At 44.2% G+C, this 9849-nt stretch overlaps 1 long non-coding RNA gene across 1 annotated transcript; it reads left to right on the forward strand.

Moving 5' to 3' along the window:
• Window positions 1-634: 634 nt before the first annotated feature.
• On the forward strand, window positions 635-2753 carry LOC137149363 (uncharacterized). Its single transcript, XR_010918762.1, has 2 exons — window positions 635-974; window positions 2595-2753. It is a non-coding gene; the product is annotated as an uncharacterized lncRNA (long non-coding RNA).
• Window positions 2754-9849: the final 7096 nt, after the last annotated feature.

The following is a 9849-nucleotide window of genomic DNA, read 5'->3' on the forward strand; positions in this document are numbered from 1 at the left end:
TACCAACAGGGTGTGGGTGCACAGTGGAGACTGTACACACTGTGCTTTATGATCCAATACTAGTGGGGTCATCCACAGGATAAGGAGATGCCAGCATTTTTCATAACCTTTTTCTCCTCTTTCTTATGTGGATATGAATTCCTTCTAATTTAAGGGAACAACGGGTGATGCTTGCTCGGCATCCTGTTTGAATAAACTGTTTTCTTATTTCAGTAGTTTCAGTGCCACCCAAAGTGCACCTGGGGCTGAACTGGTAGGAAGTTTGTGGACATGGTCCTTGCTCACTCTGGGCAAACCCTGCAGCTCCCTGACAGCTAATTCAGCATTTTGTCCCAGAGGGAACTGTCAGCTGTAGATTTACTTGGGGTTCAGGTATGAAGGCCTATGAGGAACACTCATGCTGGCCCTTTGCTCCCCCCATGGCACCCTAACCCATCTCCTTGTTATAGGTGAGTTCAGCAGAGAGCTACCCACCCTCCACTCAGCAAGAGCCTGAGCTATGTCACAGGGTAGCTGGTCTCTGTGGATAGATGATCAGAGCAGGTGAATCCAATCCAGCCAATTAAAGAGAGCTGGGCTACATCTGGGCCTGTAGAGTGCTGCTGGTAGGTAGCTGCAGGAGGAAGGACTGAGAGAGGCTGTGTACTGGGGAGGAGTTAGTGTCTGTGGGGGGTCCTGGAGCAAGGGGCTCCAGGAAGCAGCCCTGTGGCTGCTGCTATAGCAAGAGAGCATAGCTGATTGAGGCTGGGAACTGCCGGGAGCTGGGATGTCAGTGGCCCCTGGGAGGGGTGGTCCTGGGGCCAAGGGTAGAATTAAGCCTGTTTTCTGTTGGTCTGATACCTCTGTTAAGGAAATAAACCTTCTTTGATTGAGCCTGGGTGTGGCGGCACATGCTTTGGAGCTGAGGAGCAGCACAGTCTGGACCAGAGGGGCATTGGCCAGCTCCCTTCGTGTGTGACTGCCATCAAGCCAAGGTTAGTGATGGTTCCTGAAGTGTGTGAACTCAGGCTGAACTCAGAGCCAGGCTGTTTGTGATGTTCTGTTCCTGCTTGGGTCAAACACGTCACAGAGCATGAATCCTCCCCCCGCCAAGGCACTGTAATGTGCTTGCTGCAGTGGCGATGTCTGCGTTGGGCAGCATACACAGGGATGTAGAAGAACAGAATTAAGCAAGCAGATAGGAGCCTTGTGTAAGCAGTGATTGACACTAGGTGACCAGTACAAAAAAGGAGGTTCTAATTGCATTGGTCCTACAAAGGGATCTCTTCACCCCCACTGCTTGTGCTCTAGAAAATAAGCAAATAGATTATCTGGCACCCTGTACAGATGTGCTTCATGAGGCCAATCCTTATCCCTCCCTAATTTTGCATGCTTGTTCACCCACCTGCACAAAGATTCTCTACTATTAGCTCTGTCACAAGTATTTACCATCTCTCACCTCTGAGCTTGGCTCTGCTGCTCCCCATGTTTGTTGCTGATACCAGAAATCTTCATGTTCTATGGCCTTGCTGTGTGCCAGGACAACAGTCGATTTGGAGTCAGGATACTCTTCCTGATTCACTGGGGTGCCTTGCACAAGTCACTCAGCTTGTCAGTGCCTCAGTTTCCCTTCCTTAATATGTGGATAATAACTTCCTTCATTAGGTGCTTTGGCTGAGAGGCCCTCTGCATTGTTAGTGCAAATGCTGCTATTACATCCCAGCTCCAATGGCACGAGATCTCCTGCAGCAATGTTCCCTCAGGTGCCCAAAACATTGTTTTTCCAGTTTAGTCACACTTTCTTGGAGACGTCTCCTCCAAAAAGAAGGTCCATTGAATAAAGGTCCTGTAGAAAGGTTCCATTTTAGGTATACTGTTCAAACCCATTTCCATCCCAGGTCAACTCTCCCTTATCCCCAATAATATCTTTCTTTTTAAAATTTACTTTAAATACCCTTTCTTTTAAATGTCACCTGCAAGTTACGTTACCCTTCTGAAGTGTCAGTGTTTTTAAACTACACTAAGTTCATCATCCTGCAATTATTACACCTGCCTACAGTGATTTTGTTGTTGTGTTTTTAACTGAGGAACTGTAGTGAAGGCAATGGCTTGTGCTGACCTGGTAAATCCAGAACTCTTACATTTCTTGTGTGCATTGTATAAAGACAGTCTCAAAAAAGGAACATCTGAGAAGAATATTATTAGCAGATCATTTCACAGCCCTTCCTGCAATCAGAAGAGATGAGCCCTGCATGTTTTGTGCACTGACTACAATAATTCAGAAAAACAGCAATACCTGGGAAACAAAATGTTAGAAAGAGCAAGGAGAGCCCCTTTCAGAATTGATCAGATAATCTAAGCACAAAACAGATGGTGGGAACAAGAGAGACAGTGTATTATTGAAATGGCTAAGCCTATAATTTCATTCGTGGGGATGGGGGTCTGCTGCTTTTTTTTAGGTAGTAGTAGAGGATGCTCTTGTTTACAGATAGTTGAATGTCTCTCTCTGAGTGTGACACTAGCCTGAATGTGTCAGTCAGGGGGTGGGGGGATGTTGCAGAGACAATAGCATTACATTAGAAAATGTCCACTTCTTTTGCTGTTTGTTTGCACAGAAGGAGCCGCATTTGGACATGGACACAGCTTGTCGCACCAGGAAGAAACGAGTGCAATATATTGACACATACTTGTGAAAAGAAAGAGGTTAAATCAGATCACGGGTGTGAAACTCATTCTTTGAACGCTAAATTACATTTTTTTTATTATGATGGATTGGCCTGGTCTACAAAGTTAAAGCCATATACTCCCCTCTCACTAATAGCAATGGGATGTTTGCTAATGATCAAGGCTAGAATATACATCTTTATGTGGTAATTAAACTTTTTGGGCCCAAATTGTCAAACCTGGGTGCTTCAAGTTGGGCTCCCAAATCAACATGTAAGCACATACATGAAAGTAGCCTGACTTTCGGAGGTTCTGAGTACTTTCCCCAGGAATTGAAATTAAAGGGGGTGTTGCTGAATCCTTGCACCTGCTGTTGATTTAAACGACTGTAATCTCTTCCGGGCTAGGACTGTGGCCTAGTGCATCGTGGACACTATTAGAATACAGATAATAAGGTAGACATATAATCTCCCATAGGCAACTTTCTCCTTTTCTCTTGAGTGTCTGCGCTTTTTGGGTTTTTTTTTAAATCTCCTTCAGGGTCTTTTGGTATGAAAAGCGCTGTAAAAATGCAAGAGATTATCATTGTTAATTTTTGCAGCAGCTAGGAAAGAGTAAATCAGAAAGATTTTGCAGACTCTAATCCACACCCATTTGGCTTCTCTCTCAAAAAACAACTTACATTTACCCACTCAGCACCCCCGATGGGTCAGTTGCTAAAACTATTGCTTACTAAATCCCCCATTTGAATCTTCTCCACTTCTCTAATAGACATAATAGTGCAGTTGTACAAATATTGTGACAGAAATGCAGCCAACATTGCAGTAGGTCATAATCATGGCTGAAATGAAAGCACAGTAAGAGATGTAAGAAAATAGAGATGCTGTGATAAAATGTAACATTTCTCAACTGAACGTACTATTTTTGCTCTGGAGGAAAGAATATAAAATGTAAAAGTGTGGGGGGGAGTATAAAAAGTGAGATCTATTTGGGAGCTTTTTCTTAACAAATGTAAAGATAAAATACTTATCAGTTATTGAAGCCTAGATATTTGGAGACTGGCTTTGTTTGGTTAGTATGATTCATGCTGTTTCTGGGAAGTGAAGCTGAATAGTAAGTTAGACTGGGCAACAGAATAGAAAGATTCTTCTTGGTAGATTCCTTTTTCCAGTTGAAGAATTTGCATGTCCCTAAAGAGCCCTTGAACTGGTCTGATGTTCACCATGGAAATCTGCATATTGGCTTTAGACAACTAAAGGAATGTTTCTCTTTTGATTAAAAGCACTTATATAAACTCTTTACTATAAGCAAAGTTGTCATTGATTTAGAGATATAGGATTGATCCCTTTCCCGGACCTTGACTGCTATTGCTAAATAGTCCAAACAAGTTTAAGAATGACAGGCCACTTACTGCAGAAATACGAGAGTCTAAAAACAAGGCAAGAGCTAATCTCTCCACAGTCATGGTTACACCTGTAAAGTATGACCCTGGGGAGCAAAGCACTGGCTTTGTGTCTGTTTAGTATTTTTCACTTTTGTGGAAAGAATGTGAATCAGTTTGGGGATGTGAAGAGGAGCGCTAAGAGCTCATGATTAGATCATAAGGAGGACTCCAGGGGAAGTAAGCTCACTGACTGAGAAATTGGTTTAATTTGAAAAGGAATGGAGAAGCCAGTGAAGCATGAATCTAATCCCTTCTCAGCTTCTCTTTGTACGTATACACACGCACGGATTGTGTACTGAACTCTTGCAGGCTGGAAATCCTTTTAGAACAAGCTCAGAGCTCATGTCGTACAGACTTACTGAACTAGCACAATGGGTTCCTGCCTAATGCTTCAGAGGAAAGCAATGTCCACACACACACACACACACACACACACACACTCCTTTTCCCTCTCCTCCATGGACAGCTAATGCCCTCAAGCATGAGATTCAATGTCTCTGCCCTAGCATTTACAGCTACTACTGCTATTTGTGTGACATGGCATTAAATTCTTCTGCCTATTTTAGATGCAGAGGCAGGATTAGAGTCTCTGATCGCCTATGTTTGTGAATTACTGTGACTGGATGCCTGGAATGAGCCACACTGAGAATGCCACACACAGGGCAGACTGCAAGGTATAGGGCAGACAATTTCCCCCAAAACTGGTGGTTTACTCTATAATTAGATTCACCAAGCCAGTAACAAAAGAGCTGCCTTCAATACCATACTAGTTAACCAGAAGCCAAATACAATCCCCTGTAGGCATTCCAGCCCTTGGCTTCCATCCAGGCAGCCAAGTGTAATATAATGAAAGGTTACTAAAAACCCTATTCACCATATTTAAAGTTCTACCAGTCCCAAAGGATCAGACACTTACCCTTAGGTCAATGACTCAGATCTTACCCAAATATCACACTATTGGCCAATCCTTAGTAAACTAACTAACTATTTATTAGGAAAAAAAAGAAGTTATTAAATGGTTAAGGAATCATATACATACAAGTGATTTTCAGTGTTCATAGATCAGGATCATAGCAGTGATGTTATATCTTCTGGCTTGCACAAGTCTCTTTGGAATTATCCCAACAGGTCAGACTCCAAACACAGCTTAGATGTAAAGTCTGATAGCTTTTTCCATACATTTTCCAGAGCATTCCAAATAACTATTTGGAAGTTCTCGGTTCCACAGCTTAAACTTTCCCTGTTCAAAATTCAGCAGACTAGAGATGAAAGGATCCAGCACAAGGTTTCTCTTTTATAGCTCTCTAGCAGACTGACAAGCCTGCTCACAGACTGTCACAGCAGGGGTTTCCTCTAAGGAAGAATAGGTAAAGCAGATAGTTTGTGGACCTTTGCTTTGAAGTTAATCTTCTATTTCCTATGCATACATAGTGTAAACTAGTTACACTCATTTATATAAGGCACTCAGATGGTCTTCCATTGTAACAGAGATAGTTAAGCTGAAGACAATGTAGATATTATTAATTTCCTGCAGTGTCTCTCATCTTTGATCTTAAAGATAACTGAATACAGTCGCATGCATAATGTAAGGCAATTAAGACAGGGAAATGATTTAACATCTAAAAGCTAATTTGGTTACATTGTGTTTATCAGATAAATACACTTAGCATCTACCCTTGATTTCTATTACTACAAATGAATGGATTATTGATTGCTGGTCTAGTACATCTCTTCGAAATTCACATACAAGTGAATTGTCCTGATACAACTGTAATGCCTCTTGTTAAGTTGTTATGGGTCAGATACAGGTTGGCTGGTCTGCCAGTGTCACAGTTACTCAGGCTGACAATGAAGTTTTTGGGAACTTTTTGACTAGAATCCTGAACCCAGCCAAAATTAGGATCAGCCCTGGCTATAAGTGTCCATGGACTGAGGCTGGTGCAGCTCATGGAGCTGAAGAAACTTGCCCTCAGCCAGCAATCAAGTTTTATGCAGGAGACTAAGTGGGATTGAAATTCATGCACCCCAAGTGGCAGGCAAGCCAGGGCTGCTGTGTCTGTGGGTGAGGATGACAGCAATAACCATTCCATCCTCTCTATGCAGCCAAACAGAGCTGCATAATGTGGCCCCATCCCTGTCTTGGTTCCAGTGTCGGTACATCCGTCTCCTCTGCAAAGCACACGGGGTGCAGAGGGAACCCATACACTTGGGAACTTCTTACCCAAACTTCTGCTCTCATGCAGTTCCACTAATGAGTTTAAGTCCCAGATCCACTAAAGGATTTAGGCACCTAAACACTATATTAAGACCCCTAAATCCCAATTTTAGCACTACTGCAATCCACAAAAACCCCATGTAGGTGCAATCTAGCTCTGTAGGTGCCCAAACTCACTCAGCACTTACATTTTTGCTGTAAAAATTCCCTAGGTGCCTATGTTTCACTGCTGCCTACTCTAGGTGTCTGGGTATTTAGCTCATGCCTAAGTCACAGCACAATCCTCAACCAGGTGAAGAGAAGTGTTCCTGTACTAGCCTGCCTGCAGGGGTCAATCTGGTAAGCATGGTCTGAGCACACCTAACGGCCTCTCTTAAAGCCATTGGTTAGTGTACTCACCCAGGATGTGGGCGTCCCCAGTTCCATTCCCACCTCTGCCGGATAAGGCAAAGGGATTTGCACTTGGGTTTCCCACCCTTGGAGCGAGTGGCCTAGTGGGATATTATGACAGGAGTCTCTCTCTCGATCTCTCCTGTCGAAGCCGTTCCACTTTGTATAAAGAATTGAACATGCCCTGGCCCAGAAAGGGCATGAGAATGACTTTATAGTCCAGTGGTTAGGGTACTGCTGTATTAATTTAGATGGAATAGAGGGTCCAAAGAGTCAAAGGTGTTAATATGACCCTGTCTCTCACTACACAATGTTACATGGTGTTAACCAATGTTCAGGGCTTGGTATACAGAGAACTCAGCCTGATTAGTACTATGGCAAACACCCCATTAACAGTCTTTTCAACTGTTATTAAAAGTGTCCCTCTCTCTGGCCCAGTCTGGTCAGGACATCTCTCAGGGCAAAGAAGCGGGAGATGGGTGTGGGTCGCAGCTAGGAGAGTGAAACTCACTCCTTCCCCTTCTTTCAGTCAGCCAATGTCATGATAGCCAGCTTTTCCCTCAGAGTCCCTTCTTGCAAGGACCCAAAAGGTAGTGGTGGGTGGAACAGCCCATCCCAGCATCATTTTATTTACCAATTCAGTCTAATTTCCTGCACACCAATCTTGGCTCATGGATTTCTGGTCCCACCCTTCTCTTGTTTGATCTTGACAGAGTCTTGCTATCTATCAGGAGGCCTTTTTGTTTGGACTAGTTTGGTCTTTCTGTCTCCCTTTTGCACCTTTCCCCATCAACATTTAGTTGTATAGGGCAGCAGTTCTCAACCTTTTTTTCCCCCGAGTATCACTCAGGGAAAAAAAAAGCGGGGGGGGGGACTTTCCCTGCCGCCGTTTGCCCCTTTTCGGCGGCAGGGTTTTGCGGGGGTGGGTGGGTGGGGGGAACTTTTGGCAGCGGCGGGGTTTCACAGCGATGGGGGGGGGAACTTTCAGCGGCGGATTCGGCGGCGCGGTATGGCTCGCGTACCACCCAGCCTTCTTCGAAGTACCACCAGTGGTATGCGTACCACCGGTTAAGAATCGCTGGTATAGGGTATTGTGAACTTTCACTCCCTTCTCACAGCTGAGCTCACAATTGGGATAACTTTGTAGGCCCATTTATCACAGTGGTGCTCCCCAGAGAGGTGGGGAATTGAAGTAGAGATTCCCACATCCCATATAAGCTCCCTAACTGCTGTGCTGAAGACCCCAAGAGAGGCCTTCCCCCTTGTTCTTGCAAGAAGTGGCTTAGGCGCCTCTCCAGGAGAGTGTTCCAAGCGGATATCAGCATCTCAGCTTGAGATTTCTAACTCCCTGGAGAAAACAAGATTTATCACACACCCCTCTCATCAGTATCTGCTGTTGGCTAAGTTAGGCAGCTACTAGCCTAACCTGATGGCTTTTGTGGATCCCACAAATCTTCAGCTCCCCTCTTTCTCCATTCATTGTATAGGGAGCCTAGATGCCTAACCCAGGGTTTGGGAATTGCACTAAATGGCTAGGTGTCTAAAAGTTGGATTTTGCAATACCTAAGTCCTTTTGTTGATCTGGGCAAAAGAGGCCAGGATGTCCTGGGTGCATTTGTATTTCTTTCTATTTGATTTAAATGCACCTGTCATTAACTGCACTGAGTGACATTCTGTCCTCACATTAAGAAAACAGAATAAAAAGGTGGGAATTATCCATTTTTCTCAGGGACTCAGGAGGGCTTTCCTTGCCTGGCTTATTTAGATGTCACAGGGTGAGCTGGCCCTTTAAGAGGATGCGGGCTCTGCCTCTCATGTACCAGCTATATCTCCCCTCTCTATGTGAAGGGTTGTGCAGTGGGCAGATGTGACTCAGAACCAGACCTGGTAGGAGGCAGAAAAGGCATTCAGATTTCAGGAAGGGAGAAATTCAAAAGATGAAGGAAAGCTGAGCTATGGTGTGGGGGAGATTCTCCTTAGTTCCCAGGTAAAGGGTCTAGGCAGTGCACGTCTGTAAGGAGTAGGAGTCAGCTGGGAGGGCTGCAAGGAAACAAGCCCCGAGGAAGCCCACCCTTTGAGTTCTATGTGACTGCTGACGTCCATTATAAACTGAAAAGTCTAACTGATCCTGTGGACGAGAGCTGAACGAGCGCTACGATATGGTAACAAAACACACCTAGAAGGGGAGCAGTAGTGTGGAAACACCAGCTGTGGTGGCTTGTCTGAGGAGTGATTAAAAGGTAAAATGAGGTAGCAAAGAATTGGGATGCTAGACTGGGCATGATCCTATTACTAGGTAGTAACTCAGAAACAATGGGCTCTAACATTAGAACAGAACATGGAGGCTCAGAAGCTCACCTTCCATTTGTCACTAGGAAGATACCAGGGTAAACTGTGTTCCAGGCTGCTTTGTGTGTTTTTGCTTTTAATTGATTTCCCATGTCATCCTAGAAACTGGACAAGAGTTCATTTCAAAGGAGAGGCTATGATTGTTGGCATAGTGCAGACTCTGGCACAGTTAGACATACTTGTGTCCTGGAAAAAAAGAGAAAATGTTTCACAAAGCTCAAAAATGTATGAAACCTGAAACTGAGAGTTCTAGTCAGTCAGGAAAGTTTAAGGTCTATCCAACTCCTCAGCAATCTCTGGCTGCCAAATTAGGCCATTAGCAGATGCCATAAAGTAGGGCAGCCCTCAGACTACCTCAATCTGTCCTAGAGACCTAACTGGCACTTTGCTAGCCCAGCATCAGGAGAGGCTAAAGGTGGCTTAAAGCTCCTTGGCCACATCCAATGGTCTAGGCCCTGGTTCTTATGGCATCCTTTGTAATCTAATTTAATCAAATCTAATCTGATGTTATCTATGCATTTCAATGTGCCTCTCATTCATTGCCTAGGTACTAATCATAAACACCTCTCCTAAAGCCTGTCTTCCTTGCCTCCTCTCAAGATTAAATAATCCCGCCTCTTTGCACATGCTGATTAGATGTATGTTCATATGCTATAGGCGCACTGGATTTTTGATAAAATGAAGGCACAGATCTGTTGCCTATCTGCACATTCTGCCTGATCCACGGATTACAGGGGAAATATAATGCAGGACATGTCAGTGTACAATCTATTTTGGTTATTATCTAAGAGTGATGCACCCCCATTTC

The sequence above is a fragment of the Emydura macquarii genome, unplaced genomic scaffold (genome assembly GCF_026122565.2).
Source record: "Emydura macquarii macquarii isolate MOO-44397 ecotype Brisbane River unplaced genomic scaffold, CSIRO-AGI_Emac_v2 contig_729, whole genome shotgun sequence".
NCBI lineage: Eukaryota > Metazoa > Chordata > Testudines > Chelidae > Emydura > Emydura macquarii.